Source organism: Drosophila biarmipes, chromosome X, assembly GCF_025231255.1.
Source record: "Drosophila biarmipes strain raj3 chromosome X, RU_DBia_V1.1, whole genome shotgun sequence".
Classification (NCBI taxonomy): domain Eukaryota; kingdom Metazoa; phylum Arthropoda; class Insecta; order Diptera; family Drosophilidae; genus Drosophila; species Drosophila biarmipes.
This window is the reverse complement of record NC_066611.1, coordinates 18,016,901-18,029,432: the sequence shown is the minus strand read 5'-3', so window position 1 is coordinate 18,029,432 and position 12,532 is coordinate 18,016,901. Positions and strand designations below refer to the sequence as shown.

At 36.3% G+C, this 12,532-nt stretch overlaps 1 long non-coding RNA gene across 2 annotated transcripts in view; it reads left to right on the top strand.

Annotated features, from left to right (window-relative positions):
* The window catches only part of LOC122818592 (uncharacterized), a 128,765-nt gene that overhangs the window by 20,725 nt on the left and 95,508 nt on the right, over positions 1-12,532 (top strand). Inside the window, exons 2-3 of one of the 2 annotated variants that reach the window (XR_006368075.2) lie at positions 5,964-5,986; positions 8,923-9,293. This is a non-coding gene — a long non-coding RNA (uncharacterized LOC122818592). The remainder of the gene's footprint in view (positions 1-5,963; positions 5,987-8,922; positions 9,294-12,532) is intronic. The other variant, XR_006368076.2, reaches the window with a different exon arrangement.

The following is a 12,532-nucleotide window of genomic DNA, read 5'->3' as shown; positions in this document are numbered from 1 at the left end:
CCAAAGCAAAAAAATCAAAGATCCAACTATTTTTAGCTAAGTTATAGTCTTCAGAAACTAGGACTTCTCTTTAAGCTCTAAGGTAAACTGCGAGATACCACGTCTCCTATACTCCCGACGGTTTTTGTATCTTCGCGAATGCAGCAACCGAAGGCGACCCCCTCCTCCTTAAAATCTTCCACATCTTCTCTCATCACTCTTTGCTCTGGAGCTTCTTTGGGTTCTTTTGCATCACCATGCCAATGATGAGGATGAGGCTGATGATGATGATGATGATCGTGGGCCTGGACTTTGGTTACATCTTCTGCAGACTCCGCTTGGTGCCTGGTCCACGCCCCCCCGGCTCCATCGCCCCTTTTAACCCGTTGCGTTGTCTTTGCTGCGGTGTGTGTTCCTTTTGTGCCGTTTTATTAACGCTTCACTTTTTTCCAATGCCTGTTTTGTCCACGTTCCTTTCCGATGGCAGGAATTCTGCTCTTCTTGGCCTAACCGATGTCTATTTCTGGCCAAAAAGAGCGAAAAGACGCAGGCGCGATGGCACGAAGGAGAGGAACTTGTGTTGGGGGTCACTGGGAGACGGCTAATTTATGTTGAAAATGCAAAAAATTGAAAATATGCAACGGCGATCGCGGTGAGGAGAGGAAAAAGTAAAAAGAGCTGAAGAAGACGGAGCCCGGAGCCTCTCGAGGGAGGAGAATTGAAGGAAGGGAGCTGAAGAATCTGGTGTTGCGTTGGAGAAGATTTGGGCGTCCTGGGAGAACGTAAATAAATAAAGGGATATGGGGAATAGATATGTCTAAGGATAACATATGTATCCTATATATATAATCCTTAAAATAAAGATCTTTCAGATCTTGATTTAAAAGTATTTTCTGTTAGAAAAATCTTCTTAAAATGCTCATTTTTTTAGTACAAAGTATGGGCTGAAACAATAATAAAATATAAGAACCTATAGGGCCAATGGATAAGAAGTATTTTCAAAAAATTTCCACCTTCAGTCGAGCGATTCCCAAGTTGAACTTGATCATTTTCACGGGTTTCCTTGCCCACTTTTTATGGCTTACGTCGCAGACAACACGTAAAACGTAGTTGAAAATTAACTTTAGCTTACAAATTATCATTGTCATCGGCGGGGCTGTCGACACCCTTCTGTTTCTGCTGCTGCTGCTGCCTCTTCGTTTATGGTATGTGATATATATAAAAATAAGTGTATAACCATGTGCACATGAACAGAAACAAAAAAGGCAGAAAAAACTTAATTAAAATTGTATGCAAGGTCGAAATTAGTTGCCAACGTGGCCCTCACGTCAGCGGTTTGAAAAAAAGGTGCCCACTGATTACTTTATTCATAATTCATTTAAGAGAGCGCACGCATTCGCACAGGGCGCCCCACCCCCCAGGTGGATTCGCCCCCCCACTGAAGCGTCATGCGCACGTTTTTTGACTAATTTCAAAAAACGCAAGCAGAAAAAACTGAACATCATGGAAACCTGATTGCAATTATAATGAGATTGTTTCAGAATGAGATACATTTATGTGCGTACACGCGGTCTATAAAATAAGCAAATATACTCTTAAGTCCATATGGAGTCTGGATTTTGTATGCTTTATTTGTTCTGCAGCGGAGGAAAGTCCGGTATATTTCGTGGATACATTATTAATGGCCTTTTATTGGCCGCGTTCTCATCCACTTAAAGCTTCGATTTATTTCAGTTTTAAATAAATGAGCATGATTAAATGGGGTTATCAGTTTTATTGATATTTTAAATTGCACAATTAATTTAGATGTTTTATTATTTTTTCGAAGAACAAATTTGCACTAAATGAATAGGGGAAAACATATGACTTAGGAAACGAACTGAAATGAGTCTTGTGGAAGTTAATTAAAATTAATTTTTAAATTTAAAGTTGAAATTACATGTTTTTCTTGAAAAACAAAAGACTCAAGACACAAACTTGCGACTTTACCCAATAAATTTAGTTGTTTTTGTACTTTTTATTCAACCGTAATTTGCTCTTGTTTTTAAACAAATGACTTAGAAAACGAACTGGCATGAGTCGTTCTATGAAATAATGTATATATTTTTATCATAAAACAAAAATTAATTTCCTAGAATTTTTCTAACAAACAAAAGACGTAGAACACAAACTTGAAACTTTGAAATTTTATAGAAGAGAAGGCAAATACTTCAATCAGGATCTTATCCTCCCATCTTGCCACTTGTTTCTTGGGAAGGATTTGCATTTTTTCCGTTTGCCGCCCACAAAACAAAACCCTCAGGACAATGGATGTCCTGTCAACAGATTTTCGCATCTTTCGCAGGTTACGCATAGATGGGCGTACTTCAGGCTTGCGGCGGGGGCAGGGGCGGGGGCGTGGCCCTGGAAAACCTTGCGGCTCAGCTGGGATTAGTATTGTTGTGTGTTTTCGGTGCGCCCGGCGGGGGAATCCTCAGCGTTATACAATAATACTCATCACGATGATGAGGGCGATAAAGGCCGCAACAAGGCAACAACGCAACAAGTGCAAGTGCAAGTGACAACAACAAAAGTAACGACTGCAATTGTCGGCTTTTTTGTTTTTGTTCCCTCAGCTCGGCCCGAAAATCGGAGAAAAAATCCAAAGACCCAGACACAAGAACGAGAAACAACAAAGGCAGCGCAGCAGCAACAATATTGGTAACAAGTGCTCGCAAATTGTTGCCTGCACAAGAGCAACAAAAACGAGCAGCAACAGCCACAATGGATTAACCATTAAACTTAAAATTCAAATTCAAGTTCATGATGAATGTATCACGTGCAAAGAGCCGAAGCCCAGGCTTTGCTGGCTGTGGCTGTGGAGTCTGGCATTTTTTTGTTGGTTTTTGTTTTTCGGTCTTTTGGCTGTCGGTCGGATTTTTTTCCTTCTCCGATGTCTGTACTCTTTGCTGGCGCTTTTTGGTTGATTTTTTGTGTTTCGCAGTCGAACACGACAAGTACAACAACAGCAAACAGCAGCAGCAACGAGAACAAGCTGGCCGTCTGCCCGGTACCTTGTGGTAATAAGTGGCTTGATTTTTTATTCGGCTTTTGGTCATAACCAAGGTGTGCGGTACGCCAGTTGGGTAGCTTGGTTTTTGCAAAGAGTTGGGGATAAATAAAATGGGGAATTACATTGTAAGTGGTCTTGTCTCTGGAATATCTATAGATTTACATTCAGAAATACATATTAAGATACTTTTTAAGATACATAAAGTATATATTTATATAAAAATACATTTTAAGATACATCTTAGGAGCAAAAAATATTTATAGAACATTACAACAATATTTATATTTAATATATAATATAATATTTATATATATTTTTAAGATACATTTTATGCCACATTTCAAGATAACGTTTAAAATAAGGTATTGTCTCTGGAATATCTATAGATTTACATTCAAAAATACATATTAAGATACTTTTTAAGATACATTTTATATAAAAATACATTTAAAGATACATCTCAAGGACAAAAATATTTATAGAACAATACAACAATATTTATAGATACTTTTTAAGATACATTTTATGCCACATTTCAAGATAACGTTTAAAATAAGGAATTACATTGTAAATGGTCTTGTCTCTGGAATATCTATAGATTTACATTCAAAAATACATATTAAGATACTTTTTAAGATACATTTTAATATACTAAGCTATATATAAAAATACATTTTAAGATACATCTTAAGAACAAAAAATATTTGTAGAACATTACAACAATATTTATAGATATTTTTTAAGATACATTTTATGCCACATTTCAAGATAACGTTTAAAATAAGGAATTACTTTGTAAATGGTCTTGTCTCTGGAATATCTATAGATTTACCTTTTTAATTTACATATTAAGATACTATTTATTATATACATTTTAAGATACCAAGCAATATATATATATAACAATACATTTTAAGATACCAAGCAATATATATATATAACAATACATTTTAAGATACCAAGCAATATATATATATAACAATACATTTTAAGGTACATCTCAAGGACAAAAATATTTATAGAACATTACAACAATATTTATAGATACTTTTTAAGATACATTTTATGCCACACTTCAAGATAACGTTTAAGGTACATCTTAAGAACAAAAAATATTTATAGAACATTAATAAGATTTACATTTTAAGATACATATAAAAATACTCTTTGAGATACTTTTTATGATAAATTTCAAGACACATTTTTTAAAGATAAATTTAAAAAAACATGTCAGGAAGAAAAATAATTTAAATAGATTTTGTGAAATATTTTATACAATTTAAAATTTGTATAAACACTAAAAAAATATCCAAATTAAATTGTCGGTGGATTTAATTGTTTGAAATTGTTCTGTATTTTACTACAACAATTATGGTTTTAGGCTTTTTGTTGTGATACTTTCATATTATTTTTTGGGGCTTTTTTTTAAATTACATTTATTTTTTATTTTGCGTTGCTGGTTTATTTTAATCAAAGAAAAAAGTTATTTATCCTTGTTAAAACCCTTATAAATACTGTCCTAATATCTGTATTTTTTAAATGATTTTTTAATTTGTATTTTTGGTAGGGCCACTGCACAGTTGTTGTGGCTGAGCTTTTTGGGCACCTTTTGATTTTTCCGCCTTTGTCGAGGCGGATTGGGGCGGGTTTTTGGGTGTCTGCACGTACTCACACAGATACTCACGCACACAGGCGGCGGGGCTTAGACTTAGACACCGACACCAGTGCAAAGCCACGTACAGCAAGAAGCAACTTGACTCGCCAGCGCTGTTTATTTTTACCTTTATAATATTTTTTTTATCTATTTTTTACCATTTTTTTTTTGGCCATTTACCGCACTTGAGCATTTTTTGCGCTCGGCTGTTGTTATTGTCATTACCGTAGCTTGTGTGTTTTTCTTTTCCTTTTTCTCCGGAACATTGTCTGCTGATGGAGTTGTGGCTGCTTTCCCGCCGCTTTACATCATACTTCTACTCCAAGCGTTTCCCACTCTCTTTCCCAACCTTTTATTTCTGTCTTATGTAACTCGGGTCGCCTGCTGTTCATTGGCAGCAATTATGCAATGATCAGGTAGCACTTCCAGAATATTTACCATGGGGCACCACCCTTTTTTCTTTTCTCTTTTTTTTTTTTTTTTTTTTTTTTTTTTTTTTCGTAAATCTTGATTTTTTGTGGTGCGGCTCTCAAGGTGATCCGAAATTAAGTTTGACTTTGAGGGCATTACAAGAGCGAGATCGAGTGGCTTTTCTTGATGCCAATCGAAATCCATGCGAAGCGATAGCAATTTGGATAATTGAATGGGCTCTGGCTTCTATTATCGCGTTGGGTTTGGTTTGGCTTAGCTTAATTGTGCCATGCGACCGTTAATTTGACTAATCGCGAATTTCCTGTCCGCTTCCTGTTGCCCGGTGGTAAATGGGTACACCGAAAAAAATGTCATAGAGAGGCAACTTTATTTGGTTTTTATATAGAAATACTATTATACTATTAAATGGGTATAATTGGATTACAAAAAATACGACAAGTTCAAATTCTGGATTGTTTAGTGTAGAAATGTAACTGTATGATATATAGACATTATATTTAGATTTTAATCTGTGCTTTAACTTGAATACCGCCTCTGGTTGTTTGAATAAACTTTTATTAAAAGCAAACTTTTTCTCTTATTCTTTATTTTTAGCTTTCTTTTTTTTCTTTTATTTTCATTTTTTATTAATTTTTAATTTTTCCCTTTTTTTTCTTTTATTTTTGTTCTTTTTTATTTTTTTTTTTAGAGTAGAAGAATTGCGTGCCTTCTTTTTAGAACTACTAATAACCGAACATTTTGTATACTACGTTTTTAAGCCTTGTATCTTCTGTTACATTTTATAATAACTACAACTTAAAAGCGATTGAAAACAACATGTTATATTATTTTTATTTTTTTTTCCAGAACTCATAAAACGGAAATTCCTGGTAAGTACTTACATATGCAATTTAAAATAGAATAGGCAAAGAGCAGACTTACATTCACCTTCGAGGGGCCATACAATGAGCACAGTTCGGCTCGGCCCATCTCAGAAACCCCAAGATCCCGAGTTCCCGACTATCCGACTTCCCGCAGCCCGCCTCATCCAGTATTATGACACACCCTAACACCTTGAGTCAACATCGATGTCATGCGACACTTAATAGGGCTAATACGCCATAATCATGCTGTTGTAATAAGAGAGACGTCAACACGCCGCACCGCAGGGAACTTGATTGATAAAAAAGCAAAACCCCGACCAAAACCGAAAGCCAAAGCCCCAAAGAAATGGGGATATGTAAACCGAGCTGAGATATGTATCTCCACACTCAAACTCGTATACAAGTTGGCACACTGACTATTGGAATACCGAGAAAAGTCAACTGCAGTTTAGCATATCAATGCCGGCTATCGATGATAAATGCGTTCGTCCCTAGCATTGCATTGAAATCAGCTCTCGAGCTCTCTTGGCTTAAATACAAAAACCCTTTTGGCCACTAAGCTCGCGCAATACAAACAAACAAACGAATCGGTCTGGAAACCAAATGAATGTTAATGCTAATTTACTGGACAAGCTCCACTCACTCGCCGAGTGAGAGAAGGGTCCACAAAGTATCAATGAATGGGCTGCTGGCCAAAAGGAATAGAAATGTCCAAACGCCCCTTTTCTTTTTTTTTTCGTTGGTGGGAGGTGGACAATCGAATGTGGAGGGGTTTTGGTTCTGGTTGTTCTTTTTTTGGTACTGGTCGAATAGATAGGTAGCTTCCTGCAGACATTTTTTAATATTTAATATATTTTTTATATGTATCTTTTTAAATTTAATTTGTTTAGAATTTGAAAAATCTAATTTTTTCAAGTTTATTTTGTATTTTTATCGAATTTGAATTTATGTCTTAAAAAATGTATTTTATATAATATTTATATAGGATATAACTTTTATTTATTTATAAATTTGATTCTGGTTGTTCTTTTTTTGGTACTGGTCGAATACATAGGTAGCTTCCTGCAGACATTTTTTTATTTTAAATATTTTTGTATATGTATATTTTTAAATTTAATTTGTTTACAATTTGAAAAATCGATTTTGTATTTTTATCGAATTTGAATTTATATTTAAAAATGTTATGTTAAATTTTTATATTGGATATAGTTTTTATTTATTTATAATCAACATTTTTTTTTTATATTTATTATAAAATAATAATATAAATTTGAATTTATGTAGAATTATTTTTAATTATATTTCATTATATTTTTTTATGTTAAATATACTTTTTTGTTTGTTTAATATCATGTTTTAGCTGGCAAAAAATTAAGAAAAAAAAAAACAATTTTCGAAAATCCTCTAAAATTCCATAGATTTCCCTAAAATTCGATAAAAAATAGTAGGGTGTCGGAAAAAGTACCGTTCCCAAGTCGAAGCAGAAGCCGTCGTCGTTGCTCCATAAACCACCAAATATCGCATCTTAAATGTATAAATGCACTCACAAAACAAATACCGCCGCGGTGATACTAAAAGCAATGATGATGATGTCGCTGAGAATGTTCGACTGCCGGCCATCCCATAAATTTATGCTAAAATTTAAATTTTCTTTCAAGTAGTTGACCGACCGACCGGCCGGCGAGGGGAGAAAGGTCACCAGCACCACGAACGGTGTCGCGGTGACAAAATGCCACATAAATATTACACGCAGCCCCACTCTGATAAGCGAATGTCACTCTTATTAAAAATAAAAGAAGGCAAATGCCCAACAAAAGGCATCCGATGGCCGATGGCCGATACCCGAAAATGGAAATGAGTACGAACAAAGCGCACTAAAAAGCGTATTGGAGCTGAAAGAAAGAACTTCCGAAATGCCCAAGGGGCCATAAAATTGGTGGTCGGTGGGTAGGGATTTGTGCATTTCACCTGCTTTGATAAGTATTTGTTTTATTTGTCAGCGAAATAAAGGAAATTCTCGACAGGCAGAGCCAAGACAGGGTGACCAACATGAGTATCTTAAAGATACTGACTAGGAAAAGGAAAGTAAAATCATGGGTTGGTGAATAAATTAGTTTAGAAATCATTGTTTCATACCAATTTAAAAATGAATTCTATAAGTTTCTATGAGAAAGGACTTCAATTTACAAAATGCTTGTGCCGCCCAACCAAAAACTTTGAGATCCAACGATAATGTAATCCCTGCATTATCCAATTCCACAAACCATTGACTCCGAAAAGCGATCTTGAGGTTCCGCAGAACGGTCGGCTAATCGGATTTCCCAATGTAATTTTTCAGCCTGGTGCGATTGTTGTTCGGTTTTTTTTTCTATTTTTTCGCCGGCTTCCTCTTCGGTTAAGCTTACACTTTGTCGCTATTTTGTAGTTCTTAACGCCTTCGGGCAACAGTAGCGCAAATAGCAACAATAATAATAGCATTAACATCGGCATTAGCATTGGGCCCGCGCTTGTCATGGCCAGAGAATCTCACAGGCATTCATAGAAAAACACTGAGAAAAATCCCAGGGGGTATTTCAAATATATTCTGACACTTTTATGACAAAATGGAACAAATTGTATATTGTTAATGTAATTTAAAGTGACTCCTAGAACAAAAATGTATTTTTTTATGCGGCTTAAAATGATTTATTAATTTTAGAAAAATTAAAAAAAATAAAAATAATATTTTAAATATTACAAATATAAAATAAAATATTAGCTTTAGACAACATATACAAAAATTTAAACAATACTGATAGAACATATTAAGAATTTATTTAGTATTATTTAATACTTTTTAATGCCATCTTAGAGTTCAAACTAAAGTTTAGCAAGGGTTGGTTATAGAGCTTTCGCTCGCCTGAGATATAAGCATTCATTTAACTAATTTCCGTTTCTCTCAGTGCACCGACCTGGGCAGAGGGACAAGTGTAATGGACACGCTCGGTTCCCATCCACGGCATGGAGATCGCGATGAACTTGAAGTTTCGCACTCGCTTGATTGAGTTGTTCTTCTTCTTGCACTCTGGTCAGCTGGCATGGCTCAGCAGATCGGCCTAGCTGTACTTTATATATAACGATTCGACCATGGGAACTACTGGCCTAGCCGCTCCTCATCATCTTCCTCGTCATCCGCGGCCTGGCCGGCGAAATGTGACAGACAGCATCCATTACCCTAACGATAATTGGCCGGGCTATGCGATTCCCAGGTCTCTCCATTGCCAGTTTAGCCAGCAACGGATTATGGCTGTCCCCTACATCGTTTTGGATACTGGTATGTCATATCTATAATTTGTACCTTGCAAAATCATCTATTTAACCAACAATTCTATCAGTAGGCACTCAGAATAGTATATTTTTAAAGTACATTCATAAAGACTTTGAAATTACAGAGAAAACATATAATTAATAGATAAAGGATAGGTATAGGATAGGTATAGGATAGGTATGGGATAGGTATATGATAGGTATGGGATAGGTATATGATAGGTATGGGATAGGTATGGGATAGGTATAGGATAGGTATAGGATAGGTATAGGATAGGTATAGGATAGGTATAGGATAGGTATAGGATAGGTATAGGATAGGTATAGGATAGGTATAGGATAGGTATAGGATAGGTATAGGATAGGTATAGGATAGGTATAGGATAGGTATAGGACAGATGTAGGATAAATATAGGATAAATATAGGATAGATATAGGATAAGTATAGGATAGATATAGGATAAGTATAGGATAGGTGTATGATAGGTATATGATAGGTATATCATTTTTAATATTCTTATTTATTTTTGTCGTTCCAAAAATAGATTAACTAAACTATTATAGTAGAAAAATATTGTTATTTTGTTTGCAAAATATTATAGGATATATGTCTGTGCTCAACATTTCCCCTTTCATTTTTACCTTGCACTGTGACAGTGACGTAATCCTAAGAGCAACCACAGAAACGAGCAAGTACAGTGCTGAGTACTGAGCTCTATGGGCTTCTTGTGTTTTTTCTGCTCCGACTACTACTTGTTCTTTTTCTACAAAGCCGATTCTAAGCTTGGATTCGGTTTTTTCGTGTGCTTCTAGGTAGGTTTTGTTGACTCGGAGACCCGGACAAATGACTTCCGTTGCGGCTGGGCTGCGATCTCATCGTAAACCAGAGCGACCCAAAGAGGCACACTGCGTATGCGCAATAAAAACAAATATAAACCGATTTTGTTGTGTATAAAATAGATACTCGCTTTCGGGTATGGCGTAGTGGGCTATAGTAGGCTGAATTCCCATCATCTTTCGATGATGATGGTGGTGCACCTGTTCTAACACCTTTTCTTGGCCTGCAGTAAAGATAAAAGCGAACCCTAGAATGATTTTCCAAGTACCCACAAGCAGGAAAGAAAATTTGCTTTCATGGCTTTCAGGTTTTTGTTTGTTTTTATGACACTAGCGGGTTCCTAATGTCACTTTGATTGGTTCTTAAAAAATCTTCCTTTTTTTTTAGATATATCTTTTATTGATTTATGTAGATTCGGCTTTGGGATGTGTGTGAAAAGTTTGGATATCGGTTGATTTTTTTTCTAGAGCTTCCCAAGCTGTCGTCGTGTCTCATTAGACTGTGATTTAAGCTCCATTCGGGCACTTTAAACTATAAAACTCAAATATAATAATGGGGCGACCTGAAGACGTCGCGTTCGTTGATGATTTTCATTCAAGAGTTTTCACTTCCTCGAGGAGAAAATTCGGGTGAATGGCTAAAGCTGCTTTGATTGATTTCCGCCAATTGATGACAATATGGAAAACGTGTGTGAGAAAATCAAAAGAAGATTTTGTACAGCTAAGAGATCGTTATCCTAGATAGAGAAGAGGGCCTAAGTAGTTATTGGAGTTTTAAAGGGGAGTTTAAGTCGAGTTACTTTTGTTAAGGTTGGTTTTTCTTAAAGGTAAGGGGAGTTTAAGTTAAGATAGTTTGGTTTAGGTCCCCTTTTTCTAAGACCCCATTTATAAATTCTTTGATTCATCAAAACGTTGGGGAGCACATAAATATAGAAGCTAATATATGTTATCTATTTAAGTCAAAGCTGATGAGGTAGGAGAATGGAGAATGGAGAGGAGACGAGGAAAGACTTCACGGTGCTCAGTTTGATAAACAAACCAAGATTGGTTGTAGTAGTCATTAGAAAAGAGCTGGCTGATGAAAGGCAATAAATGTCCCGAAGAAATTAGGCTTATCTGGGGAAAAAGTTGCATTTTTAAAGAAAAAATGGGAAGACTGGGGAGTTTACAGTGGAAATAAGTGTAGGGGTGTACCATGACTCGAACTTGTTTTTAAAGCATCTTTTCAGGAAATATTTTGTTTAATACTTGAAATTTTTCTAAAAAACAATTGTGATTTAAAGATTGATGAAACTATTAATGAGGCAAGGTAGCAAAGATTGTGTACGGTGTTTTGCGCCTTGTTTTTGTGGGTGGGAGATGGGAATGGGAGTGGGAATGGGGCTGTGGTGGCTGGCAGATCCCTAGGGGCTTCCCCCGACCAACAGGTGGGCTCTTCTGATAAGACTGTGCGGATGGTCGGTGCATGGCTGGCCGCGCTGCTCAGTTGTGTTCTTTGCCCGGTTTGGCTGGCCTATTGCTGTTCTGATTGTTGTATAATTCTCTTTATACAGTCCAGCGGGCTGTCCATCAAACGGCACCGTCACCGGCAATTAGATGAATTGCTACCATTGCAGAGAGTGCTCGAACCGAGAGCCGAAGTCTGCTCATAGTCAGACTCAAACTGAAACGCGAGTGTGGAATCAGTATTATTGCTTTGGCTTACATAAAAGGCCATAAATTAGTCACTTAACCGCTCCAACTGATGCGGCTGCTGCTCCTGTTTGATATAAGTATGGCCAGAAATGGCATATGGCCGAATGCCAATACAGTTCTTCTATTCTGGCCAGCCAGTCAGCCAGCCAGCCAATCTAGCAATTCTTTAACAATTCAACAATCTATCACTGCCACTCAAAATGCTTTCTATCCTTTTTGTTGCACTCTAATGATCTCTCCAGCGCTTTTGCTCTAATTGACTGACAGTCCACACACACCGCACACCACACACCACACACCACACACTGGGCCAGAGAGAGATGGCCACAGGTGTGCTGAAAAGAGATGGGGCTGTGGGAGGCTGGGTGAGAGGGTGAGATCGTTTGGATCGTTTGCAATTTCCAGAACAATTAGTCCAAAGATCGTTTTTGGCCTCGACAGCAATTAGCTTGCCTCCTCCCACTCTCTCTGTGTAAAGCGTTAGCGATGGGAGTTTGGCGATTAATCGGAGGATATCGATCAACATTTACCTAAAAATAATGGGGCTTAACTTGGTACACCAATATGAGAAACTTATTAAATTTTTTTTTAATTTAATGTTTATAATTTTTTTTTATTGTTATTATGGAACTTTAAGCCACTTAAGCTGTTTTTACGCAGTTTTATATTTGTAAGAAAGTCAAGAAAAATAAATTAAAAATATAAACATAGTTA